The following is a 12959-nucleotide window of genomic DNA, read 5'->3' as shown; positions in this document are numbered from 1 at the left end:
TGGCTAACTTCATCCCAAAGTACTGTGTTTAAGGAATTCAAGCTATGAAGACTACTCTCGAAATGGCTCGCATAATTCTATCTGCGAATTTCCATAATCCTTTTCAAGAGCATATGATGTTTTATGAGTATTAGGGTTAAAAATTTCAATTAAGTGTTCATTCCTTCTACAACCCTGAGAGATGGATAACAACCCTCAGAAAAATAACATGAGAAATTGTGTCAGTGTCCTGACGCAGGCTCATTTTTCCTGTCCAAAGTAGTGTGGAAAGGGGGCATTTGGCATCTCTCCTTCCTGTGGAAGGTGCGGGGTATCTTGGTGGAAGGGAATGTCTGTGGTCGTTGTCATAGATGGATAGATGCAGGGACTCCTGATCACTTTAATTCATTGGAAATCAAATGTTTTCATTAGATGTAGGGGACTGTGACTCTCCAGCTTTGGTTGAGTGAGACGAGGTCTATGCACCCAGTGGTTCTTCTTGTTTTTGTTCAGTGAGCCCTTTCAGTCTATGTCGTCCTGTTTTTCTTTTTGGAAACAGACTGGCAGCAGTCTCTTGCGTTTTGTAGTACTTTAATCTAGCATTTTAACCATTGTATTTTCTTTTAGTGGGATGGCTAATAGTAAGGTTGGCTTGAGCCTCAATTTGAGAATGTGTGAGAGTAGCTGTAATCTTTAGGAAAAGAAAATCATTCCAAGAGTTAAAACATGCAGACTCTTAATTGTGCTATGTCCGTTCTCCTATTTTTGAGGAATCTAGACAAGCTATTGTTACAAATGCTTTTCCTCAAATGTTTTCAGAAGACCAAAACAAAATATAATTTTTTGTCAGTGTATTACATTATCCTCATTCTGTCTTTTTTCTCCTTATCTGTCATTTTGGAGACAGGGAAAATTGTTCAGGTAAACAATTGAGAAACAATTGCCAGGAACATCTGGGAACAGTTGCCATGGATTATCTTTTCCTTCTTAATGTGATCTTGATGAAGGTTTTACTTGTTTGCTCTTTTTATTTCTATTAAAACGGTAAGACATGTGCATGGTTGAAAAAAATTCAAACAGTACAAAAAGGGTAAACAATGAAAGCCTCCTCTATGGCATCTTAACACTCAGTTCTTCCCTCAGCAGTAAACAATGCTTTAGATCTGTGCTTTTCAAACTTTCGTATGCATAAGCAACACCTGCAGAGTTGGTTACAACACAGTTTCTGAGGCTCTTTGGGGTGTGAGAAGTAGATTGAGAGGGGAGAGAAAGATAACTATAGTTCATTATATAACTATAGTCTATAGTACCTAAGAGACAGGTGGAATTTGAGGATTCTAGTGACAGCAGGAGACAGGGGTATAAAGAAAAAAAGACTGTTGAGTTTCTTAGGAATTGAAAATGCTCTTGAGATAGTTGACAATGAAGAGTAAGGAGCCAGGGTCATGAAACAGAGTATTAGAGTAGTGAAGAAATCCAAGGAGCTTCAGCATAAAAATGCCATCAGGAGAGGCCCAGTGGGTGGAAATAGGGAAATAGTCAATAGTTAATGGAAAATATAGCAATAGAAGGGGGTTATGGGCCACCTGACAAGGATAATGGGATTGAGCTGGAAACTGGAATAGGACTGGCCAAGCTAAAAAAAAAAAAATCAGGCCAATTAGCAATAATGAGAGTGTTTATTCACTTGTAGATTGGCAAAATACCTCCCTGGAATGAACTAGGACAAATGATCATTTCCTGTGCTAATGATTTTATAGCAGAAAAGAAAAAAATACCGTAGAAGGTACAGGGAGGTGTCTGTGGGTGAGCCATGTAATTTAATAACCCTAAGAAATGTAAGATTAACGGTCTGATGCAAGAAACGGAAAACCAAGATAATGTATACCTGATGAGAATTTTAAAAGCATGAATAGTAATTATGAAAAATAGTCAATAAACCTCAAGGATCTTGTCAATGAATTTTTTTTTAAAGGTTAACTACCAAACGCCTTTTCAGAAATACAAAATATGACAAGATTCAAAAAATCATTTTGAGAGGCACGAGTGAGAAGAACTAGATTTTTTTCCCTACGCCACCTTCTTTGTCCAATAAAGTAAGAATAAACAACCGACGCTAAACACTTTCTTTGTGGCAGGTATTGTGTGAAATCCTTTATGTTCCTTAATTTATTTTGCCCTTATAGCTCTAGAGATTGGGATCATAATTATTATTTACAGATACAGTGCAAAGAGAATTGCTCAAGGAAGAGCATATTCCTTCATAAGGAAGGGACATCTTTGAAAAAATAGGAAGTTCAGTTGGAAAACCAGAGAAACCCACCTAGAAACCCCAGTAAAAAAGTTCACATAATTTAAGGAGCATTCTATAAGAAACTGACATTAAAGCAAAAATAAGAGAGACTTTTATAGGAATCAAAGTGAAGGAACCAGGCAAAGATCCAGCAGAACCTTTGCAGATGCTCAGAATACTCCTTGGGCGATAGAGAAGGGAGCCAGCAGACACAATAAATTATTTGCCTTGGTCTTTTCAGAAAAATATATCAAAATCATCTTTAGAAGCAGAGGTACTAGATCAAAAAGTAGTAAATGAACAGAATGTTCTAGACTGAGTTGACAAACTGGATATGGATAAATCACAGGGACAGGTTGGCCTTCATCCAAGAGTTCTAAAGGAATTCAAGGGTGAAATCATGGGGCTGTTGTTAAAAGCAACTCATTTTTACTTTCGAAAGTCTAGCAACCCTCTAAACCTTGGTTGCCTGGTAAAATTGCCCAGCTCCATCTCCCTGCAGTACATTATTTAAACATAAATTATAATATGTATGTAAAATGTAAAATATAATAAATCAAATAATGTTTTCAATAACTGTGATTTTGAATCCCAAACCATGTCACATCACTGTTTTGAAAGTCTTTGTGAACATTTCATTCTTGAAATTGCTGAGAATTACCAGCCCCTTACAATCATGTAAAATAAGCTTACAATTCATGTGAACTCAGTAGCAAAAGCTCAAAGAAACAAATAGGCAGTGACTCAGTTGCAAGAAAGTATTCATCATACAATGTTACTTCACTAAAGGGGGAAAAGAATCCTGCAGCCTCAGAAACAGACAGTCAGTGTCCATTAATTAAATAAATGCCATGTGAAGGATTTGAAAACTAATCAGCTTTTGAGTTCCTAGCTGCACAGTCCCACTGCCCAATTTGCCTGGTGGTCTGGCCCTGCTCTCATTTGTCTCAGGCCTTCTTCCATTTCTTGTGGTCTTGACTCCACCTAGCTCTGCAGCCCAGGTGCTTTGTTCTCTGCTTTACTGCAGGTGGCCCTAGTTTTCTATCACCCATGACCTGCACTCTGTGTCGCAGAGTAGAATAGTGATGGTGGTCTGGGAAGACAGAATTTGTGCTCGGTAAGACAGAGAGCCAAGTACAGGGTTTGTCAAGGTCAAATGCTAGCAGTAAACCAGAGATGTGGAGTGGAGATGAAGGTCATTCAGTCATTTGATTGGTATTTCTTTTGAGCTCCTAGAATGTACCAGGCATTGTGCGGGGGTTACAAATATGAACAAGACAGCCACCGTGATAGAGAGAAACCAGTAAACAATTACAGTAGAGCAGAGTTTCTCAACCTAGACACTAGGTTGACATCCAATTATTTCCTAGAGGCAAAATTGCCTCTGTTTGAGAACTACTGTGGGAGAGTATGATAGGTGCATGAATGGAGAAAGAATAGGCTGTTATGGGAGTTCATAGCAGGGCTTCCTAATGCAGACCTGGAGGTGAAGAGAGACTGCCTAGAGGAAGTGATATCCTACAAGACATCTGCAGGGTGAGTATCCCTCATGTGAAAGTTGGAAGAGGCCAGTCAAGGAAGGGAACGACTAGACCTGGAGACCAGAGGGAGGAAGACCTGGGTCAGCCATGGGTAACTACTCTTACCAGTGGTGGACACTCCTTTTGGTGCCAGCCTTATCAATCCCAAGCGCCAGAGTTTCACACCCAGCATCTGCCAGCATGCTTTCGGAGGCTGTGCTCCTGCACGTAGCTGCCACTAGATGAGGAGTGATGTTGGTTTAGAGATCCTTAGGCTTAGTGGTCTCGGGTGCAAAAGGGGAGGAAATCGGTGTCTAATTCCATAGAAGTAGAATTCTCACTAAATTAATTGCCCCTTTCAGCTCCAATGCCTATTTTTGATTAGCTAAATCTAAGTTCATTTGACCAAGATTAAAAACTTATTAGCAAAAAAACTTCTTTTCTTACATGGCTACTCCACAAACTGTTTCCAACTGCTGGTAACTGCAGACCATTTTGGCAACTGTTTAGCAAAGAATACATTGTAATCATCCTTAAAATACCTCCTCTTTCTCTCTATTTGCTCTATAGCTGGCTCCTTTCTAGAGAGAGACTGGTCTGTATTTCTGCCAGTAAAGGCCCGTTGGCCACATGCTGGGTCAGCCTCGGGACTCATGCAATGACAGGCACTTTCAAGAAAGATGCACTTTGTGTCTTCACATCGTAGGATCCCCTCTGCAGCATGCCTTTTCCTATTGTCTCCTTGATCCCCTTGTCCCTCAGGGGCCCTTCAATTTCTTTCTTTCTTTTTTTTTTTTTTTTATTATACTTTAGGTTTTAGGGTACATGTGCACAATGTGCAGGTTTGTTACATATGTATCCATGTGCCATGTTGATTTCCTGCACCCATTAGCTCGTCATTTAGCATTAGGTATATCTCCTAATGCTGTCCCCGCCCCCCCCACCCCCCACCCCACAACAGTACCCGGAATGTGATGTTCCCCTTCCTGTGTCCATGAGTTCTCATTGTTCAATTCCCACCTATGAGTGAGAACATGCGGTGTTTGGTTTTTTGTCCTTGCGATAGTTTACTGAGAATGATGTTTTCCAGTTTCATCCATGTCCCTACAAAGGACACGAACTCATCATTTTTTATGGCTGCATAGTATTCCATGGTGTATATGTGCCACATTTTCTTAAATTGTTTTGCTTTGGTTTTGGTTTTGAGACAGGATCTCTCTCTGTCACCCAGGCTGGAGTGCAGTGGCACAATCTTGGCTCACTGTAACCTCCACCTTCCAGGTTCAAGCGATCCTCTCACCTCAGCCTCCTGAGTAGCGGAGACTATAGGCATGCACCACTGCACCTGGCTAATTTTTGTAGTTTTTGTAGAAATGAGGTTTCATTATGTTGCCCAGGCTGGAAGTTTCTTAATAATAGTGATTGACATTCAGCACTTACTGTGTGTCACCAGCCACAGGGCCGCATGGGAGAGGAGAGAGAGGCACTAAAAGGTAGGAGAAAAGAAAATTAAAGCCTAGCACCATACTAGCCACTTCAAGTAAGCTATTTCCCTGAATACTCCCAGAAAACCCTTAATGGGTGATGTCTTCCTCACTTTACAGATGAGGACCAGGCCTGATTTTATACAGCTGTTAAGGGGTACAGGTGGGATTTGAGCCCTTTGTTAGACCCTGAAGCCCATGTTCCTTCTACTTCTGTGTTCTGGAGGAACTAACCAGGCCAGTGGGCCTTTCTGTGGCCCAGCTCCCAGGCCATTAGGACAATATCATCAGGGGTCTTCAGGCTGCAAGGCAGATCTGGACTTGAGGGAGGCTGTCATCTTCAGCTGTTGTTGGGGGCTTCTTGTGATCTACATACATCCTTATTTGGGCCATCACTTCATTGCCCATTCCCAGATTGCTGAGATGGCTTCAAAAGCAAGGACCCTGGTTCTCCTTACCCTCACAGCTGTCCCACTGCCTGTTCCCAGGGCAGTATGGAATGATGTTAAAGATTCCAGAACCAGGATTTAGAAAATATGGAGACTAGGTACCTCTACCCTCCACTTGCTAACACACTCAAAACCAAGCAACAAGTAAATCTGTTGCTTATCCAACAGATTCTTTTGCAAAATGATAAACCAGCTATATTAGTCCATTTTCATCCTGCTAATAAAGACATACTGAAGACTGGGTAATTTATAAAGGAAAGAGATTTAATTGACTCACAGTTCTGAAGGGCTGGGAAGGCCTCATGAAACTTAATCACAGCAGAAGAGGAAGCAAACATGTCCTTCACCTGGTGGCAGCAAGGAGCAGTACCAAGCAAAAGGGGGAAAAGCCCCTTATAAAACCATCAGATTTCATGAGAAATCACTCGCTATCATGAGAACAGCATGAGGGTGACTGCTCCCGTGATTCAATTACCTCCCACCCGGTCCCTCCCACGACATGTGGGGATTATAGGAATTACAATTCAAGATGAGATTTGAGTGGGGACACAACCAAACCATGTCACCAACCATAAACCCTACCTGCTTGTCTCAACTGATTGCCCTGGGCATGAAATCACATAATGGTTATGAAGACAGGCTGAAAAGATGCACAACTTACCGCCGTAAAGAGATACTGTGTAAACAATAAAGGGGAAAAATTCCTCATTGAATTGGCTTATAGGAGAGACGTGTTTGCTGAGCAAAGGGATGAAGGTGACTCCATAAGAATGTGAGTTCTAGAGAGAAACATTCATATCAGTGAGTCTGACTTCCGCATGAGGCTAGCAATTGGAACCTGTAATAAAGGGAAACTTTCTATACTTAGGTAATAATGACATTTTGGGCACAAGGCATTGTGGCTTCTGTGAAAGAAAGTACCAAGAAGGTTATAACTGAAAGGATCACACTGATTACCCAACTACCCCTCTCCTTTAACTGATGATGAAACTGAGGACCAGAGACATTGATGGGTAGACCAAGTTCATGTGTAGTCAGAGCTAAAGCTAAGGCTACTCGATCTATAAATAGAGGTTTGTTTACACTGTGTATGTGGGAGAAGGGAAACCCTAGAATATCTTTTATTTAGATTTTACTTGAAAATTATCTTTGTAGGGAGATTATGTCTCCCTCCAGAGGCTCTTAAAGATTTGGTCATCATGGACTGGAGGTATGCTGTGTTGAAAAGATTAGGACCTGTGCTGAAGAAAGCACCACGTAGGCACACATCAAGGGGAAAAAAATGATTTTTTTTCACAGAATTTATTCATTAATAAATCTATTCCTTTATTCAACCAATATTTACTGTGCACCCACAACAGTGTGCCAAGCATGATGCTAAGTGCCAGGATGTAGAGTAGACAGACAAGCCTCCTTCCCTTTGAGCTTCCAGTCTAGCTGTGACCAGACTTATGCTGAAATGATTAAGGAAGGTATCCAGTGAGCTATGAAAGGTAGTAAGGTGGAGCTTAACCATGAGAACTCCTGAGAGGCCTATTTGAGACAGGGATGTAACAAATGGGTTTCAAAATGGGTGATTCCAAGTAAAAGCATTAAGCTTGGTGGTCTGGCATTTTGGAAAGTTCAGCTATTTGCACAGAAAGGAAAAATGTCAAAATAAGGGAACCCAGCAGGAGCCTGCTGCCATCGTCCAAGTATGTGGTGCTGAGCCTTTAGCCAGAGCTGGGGCAGTCAGAATGGAGAGGAAATGTGTCATCTGAGTCATGCTCCAAAGTAGCATTGGCTGCCTGGCCGAGAGATTGAAGGAGAGGAAAGAGACAAACGTGGTGCTGAGGTTTCTGACCTACAGCAGCGGACAGGCGAATAGAGATGAGATTATGGAGACAGTGTGGATATTTGAGGAAAGTGACAAGGTCAGTTTGAAGCAGCCTGATTTGGAAGGGACCGGAGAATGGTCCAGGTGAGCTGTCCTCACGACAGCTGCTTAGCCCTACTTAGACAAGTACATTTAGGACCCTTAGGAAGAGAATGACTTTTCATGTCGTCAAGGAGACTAAACTCACGTGGAAGACAAGTAGTTGCAGAACAAAACGGAAGATTGCTGGGGATTCACCATTCCTTCCTTTTTTAACAAAAACTTCTTATTGTGTAAAATTTTAAACAAACACAAAAATACAGAGAATAGTATAATGACCCCCTCTTTACCCATCACCTAGCTTCAACATTTATAAACATTGACAATATTGTTTTATCAATCTCCCCTCAGGAGTATTTCCCCTCTACCTTGCTGGAGTATTTAAATCCTAGATTTTATGTCACTTCATGCATAAATACTTCATAGTATATTTTTAATAAATAGAGACTTTATAAAAAAACAGAACTGCAATATTATCATACCTAAATAAATATTTCCAAATTATGATTTAATGACAAGCCTATATTCAGACTTCCCTGGTTGTCTTTAAAATGGCTTTTAATATTTGGTTTTTTGAACAGGAATCAGAGGGGGTCCAAATATTACATTTGACTGATATGTCTCGTGAATCTTTTCATCTCTAATAGATTATCTCTTTTTATTCTCTCTTTATACTTACTGAAGAATCTGTGGTGATGGACCTGTACGACATTCAGCTTTCTTTGGAACACCTTGAGTTACTTCCTATGAGTACAACAGGCATGAAATTGTTAGGTAATTCTGCAATGACCTATCTTGTATTCCTTCTGTTTTAGGATTCTCAGTCCTCCATAGCTGATACTGCTCGTGGTTCTAGGGAGCTGAGTGCCAGGCTGTGCAAGGGTAGCAAGGATTTTCTTTACTAGAGGTATACTGAGAGCACAGCACATGCGAGGCCGTGCCAGGCCATCTGGGAAATGCAGGCAAAGTGGAAGTGCCTTTGCTTGGCTCCAAGGAGCTTATCAAGAATTTGGAAGAAAGAAGATTGCATGAAACTAACAGATTAACACAGGCAGCTCAGTGTTGGGAAGTCAAGTAAAGCTACACTTGGCTCAAACCCCAACCTTGACTCTTAACAGCTGGGTGTTGGTGAACAAGTCACTATATTTCTGAACCTAATTCCTCTTCTTTAAAACAGCGAGGAAAAACTCTGCCTACTTCAGGATTATATGCAAAGCCGGCAGCATGGGCCCTGGAGTTAGACTTTAAACCTGCTTCCTTCTGATATTCAGTGCCTGCAGTCAATGGACACTTTACTCCACGCCAGTCCTGCGCTCAGTACTTCACACACATTACCTCATTTTAGGCCTCTCAGCAACCCTGTTTTACAGATCACAAAACCGAGGCTTAGAGAAGCAGTTTGCGTACATTTACCTACTTAGTGAATTAGGATTTAAACCCAGACAAAGTCAAAGCTCAAACTTTAAACTGCCAAAATATATTATTTCTCTCAAACACATATGTCAAGTTTCAGTATTCTTGTTTATAAGGAGGGAGCTATCATATCAACTTTATGGAATTATCATGGAAATTAAATAAGACAAAAGGTACTCAACAGATGACAAATGCTCAAAAGTATTTGTTTTCATGGTTGTTATTATATCAATGGTTGAACAAGTCTGTAAAACATGAAATTGTACAGAACCATCTATAAACATAATAGGAATATGGAAAATGGAGACATTAACTTGCATTGAGGCCCTTATGGTGAGAGAAGGGGCAGGGAGGATCCAGTGGGTCTTTGGTTATCACAGGAGATAAAAGCACATTCTAGGATGGGGGAGCAGCTCAAGCAGGGAGACTAGATGAATGGGGTGTTAAATACCCTCTTTAAACTTCCTATTTGTCCAGTTAATGCCAGTGAGGGTTTAATGGTCAGGGAGAATACACATGTGCACCCCTGACGCCATTAAGTAGACTGCGTGGGAAATTACAAAAAGAGGCCGTGATGAAGAGCCTGGTGCTCTGGGTGGGTCTCAGCACAACCTCTGTCTGGTCCTGTGGTCTCAGCAAGTTACCAAACTTCTTTGCATCTCATTTTCTTTCCAGGTAAAACAGAGATCTTAAAGGACTTTATGATATAGGCTATCCAGGGATGTTTGGGGAATTAGATGAAATATTATAGGGAAAGATAGTGCCGGAAAGACCCAGGGCAGAAATCAGGAGAAGTCAAGAACTGAAGTCCTTCCATTCCCACCTCTATGTCACCTTCCCTGCTTCTATTGAGGTTGCAGTCTCCACCACCCCCTCACCCTCCCTAACTCAGGGGTACCACAGAGTTAGGCTGCTAAAGTGACATAGTGAAAATGTTCTCAAGGGTTCCCTCCTCTCTGCAGAAACAGGACCCTGGGTAATACATGTGAGAATCAAGAGGAGAGAGGTTGGATGTGCTCATCTAGGCTGGTTACTTGCTTTTGCTCCCCAAATTTTCTTGCGTAAGAAGTTTATTCCCAATTTCTTGAAAAATTTAGAGGAGAGATATTTGGTGTAAAACAAGGTAATCACTGGTCTTTGGGATGTTGACTGAGTCTCTTTTGGGGAAAGAGAAAGCAGGGAAGGTGACGCAGAGGTGGGAATGGAAGAACTTCAGTTCTTGACTTCTCTTGGTTCTTCCCTGGGTCCTCCTGCAGGTAAGAGAGATTTTCAAGTCACTAAAACTTTGGTGTGAGTTAATTGTATCTGCTCTTCCTCATACTGTGTGCAGACCACTATGGAAGATGGATGCAACAGGAATGGCCTGTTGTAAGACTGGTGAGCAATACCAGCCTGGGAGAGCATACAAGTTTCTGCAGGGGCCACAGGGGAGGGTTCCCTGTCTGGAATTGGAAGCTCAGATGGGGCTTCCTCCAGGAAGCATTTAGAGATGGAGTGTGACTTAGCTGTAGTTACCACAAAGAGGGAACAGCATTTGCAGACGCCTAGAAGTGGGAGAGAGGAGTGCGTCCATGATGGGTTTGGGACTCCTGTGGGGAGCTATTTCTGCAGATCCACAGGCCCCTCAGAGCTCTCCACAGAGGAAATATGGTCATTGTTTGTCAGAAGCGCTGCCGAGGCGGTGTGAGGCTTATGAGGAAATGGGGCATGAGACAGCGAGGCGCTAGAAGGGTACTTCCTAGCAGTCTCTCACCTGCGCACCTCACCCCTGTGTGCACAGCACATGGCTCACCCCTCGGGGCTTCGGTGTTCTCATGAATGAAATAAGGACTCAATTAAGTCCTTTCAGTTCCTCGGCTCTTTGGCTCTCTGAAAATATTTTTAAAGCTGAGGAAAAAAAAATCAAGTAATACTGAAAACAGATTTCAGTCCTTATTAGGTTGCAAAATGGAAACAGAGACAGAACCTGGTATTGAGAAATAATTCAAAGAAGCATTTAAGAAGAGACATCTTTGATATTGAGTAGATAAAGAATTTATGGCAATTCTAGTCTACACTGGGCTTGAGTTACCAACAAACAAGAAATGAATCAAAGGAGAAACCTGAGGAAGAGGAAAAAACCCCCCTCAGAAGCAAGTGGGCATTTGAAAACAAGTGACACAGGTGACCTCCTGTCGGTAGGGTGAGCTCCTCGGTAAATACAGGGCCAGTGGCTGGCACAGGAAGACGTGCCAGAGTGATGGTGGCAGCAGGTGTGAGTCAGATAGCCTGAGCTCTCTGGAGGGGCTGGCTTGCCTTTGGAGGCAGAGGTTGTGGGCACGGGAAGGATGTTGCCCCCTACTCTGTGGAGGCACTGAAGGGGTTTGGCCCGGAAGGCCGTTTGTAAAGCTGAGTGAATGCCACCTGGGCTGGGCAGAACTGGCATCTCTTGTGCAGTGGTGGGCATGTGATAGGAGACATGTACCCAGGACATGTACCCAGAGTTGCCTGGGGACCTCCAGGGCTATGAGTCAGAACCACTTGGATGAGTGGGGCTGCAGACTCTCTGCTGTGCCTGGTGAGAAGTGAGATTCTGACAGGGAATCTGAGAAAGGGGGGCAAATGGGTTTTTTCACCTTGGCATTTTAACATGAGCCAGATGCATTGAATCAGACATTGGCATTGTCACATCAGTAGGAACAATAAGCATCTGTTCTATGCCAAGCATTAGGCTGTGCCCATTATCTACATTATTCCCAGACCTCACAACAACCTGTCTAGGGGGCTTTGTTTTTAATCCCCATTTTACCCCATATTCCAGTGAGCCTCAGAAACATTGAGCCTTGAAACTAGTGAATTGCAGAAATGAGGAACCACACCCAAGTGTACCTGTTTCTCTATGAGAGAGACATGGTCTAGGTCGTGTTTTCCAATTCCAAGCAGTTGTACCAATGCCGTGCTCACAGTAATGTAAAACATAAGCAACATTGAGTATTATTGTTTTTAAGTTTTTACTTTAATAAATATTAAAATGATACCTTTGTCCCCTTTTGCATTTCGTTGATAACTAGTGAAGGTGAACAATGTGTCTGCCGTCTGCCTCCTGGGTGGATTGTCTTCTTGGCTTTGCCCATTGCTAGGCAACTCATGTCACACGTGAGGACAATACGTTCCAGTGTGTTTGAGTGACCTGACCAAGGCCACACAGCTGGTTATCAGAGAGGCCTAGGCCAGAACTCGTGCCAGCGCCTCTCCCATGGCTATCCTGTCTGCATCCTCCACACCCAAGCCCTGGGCTGCACTCCCAGCTCCTCATCCTGGTGCCACAGTGGGTGGTATGAGAAGCCCACCCATTCCCAGGGACTATCCAGCAGGAAGACAGAACAGGCCAGGCAGCTCTTTGACCAAAGCATCCCAGTGTGAAATCCATCTACAAAAAGCCCTGGAATCTCTTCTGATGAATAATAGGTAACCACTTAGGCATAGTTTAAAATAGTTTGGTTTGTTTTGAAATTTTTTAAAAATACAAAGAAGAAAAACAGTGGAGGAGGCAGATGGCATGTTTTAAAAGAGTTCTTGCTGGAGATTTTAAAAGCCAATATAAAAACTAGCTAATAAACTGTCCATCACAATCTAAAGATAGATATACCAAAAATTTCACTGGGGCACCTGGGGACAAGAACAGCTGTTACTGTGAATCTACTGTTTATTAGGCACTGACTGTCAGGCATCATGCTGACTTTCTGAGTCTTCTCACTTATTCCTCACAACCACCTGATAAGACAGACACTGTTATTGTCATTATCACCATTTTACAGATAGGCAAACTGAGGCTTATTTTTACAAGATAAGTGGCAAAGCTAGGGCATGAACCTTGGGCCTGACTCCAGTGTTTGTGCTGTTAATTACTGATGCTACCAGACATGC

At 42.4% G+C, this 12959-nt stretch overlaps 1 protein-coding gene across 4 annotated transcripts in view; it reads left to right on the top strand.

Annotated features, from left to right (window-relative positions):
* The window catches only part of PLCE1 (phospholipase C epsilon 1), a 350498-nt gene that overhangs the window by 102653 nt on the left and 234886 nt on the right, over positions 1-12959 (top strand). The window lies entirely within an intron of this gene.

This window comes from Hylobates moloch, unplaced genomic scaffold (genome assembly GCF_009828535.3).
Source record: "Hylobates moloch isolate HMO894 unplaced genomic scaffold, HMol_V3 SCAFFOLD_3, whole genome shotgun sequence".
In the NCBI taxonomy this organism is placed as follows: Eukaryota; Metazoa; Chordata; class Mammalia; order Primates; family Hylobatidae; genus Hylobates; species Hylobates moloch.
The sequence above is the reverse complement of the archived record's forward strand: the minus strand, read 5'-3'. Positions and strand labels throughout refer to the sequence as shown.